Genomic DNA, 261 nt, shown 5'->3' with positions numbered 1-261 from the left:
AGATCTATATACAGATATGTATACAAGAGGAAAAAGAGTATAAAAGGAGTCGATACAGAACAAGAAGGACACCATACACTCATACGCAAATAGAGATATAGATATACGTGTAGACATACAAATATATCTCCGCACCTGCTTCATATGAGGGGAATCTTCTGCGTGTTAAAGAAGTGTACATACACCCTTCATTCATCCGTCTCCTTCGCCGAGATGAAAAATGAAGGAAGGATGATATAGGAAAAGAAGGAGAGAAAGAAG

Source organism: Cystoisospora suis (assembly GCF_002600585.1).
Source record: "Cystoisospora suis strain Wien I chromosome Unknown contig_6523, whole genome shotgun sequence".
In the NCBI taxonomy this organism is placed as follows: Eukaryota; Apicomplexa; class Conoidasida; order Eucoccidiorida; family Sarcocystidae; genus Cystoisospora; species Cystoisospora suis.
Note: the sequence above shows the minus strand (reverse complement) of the source record.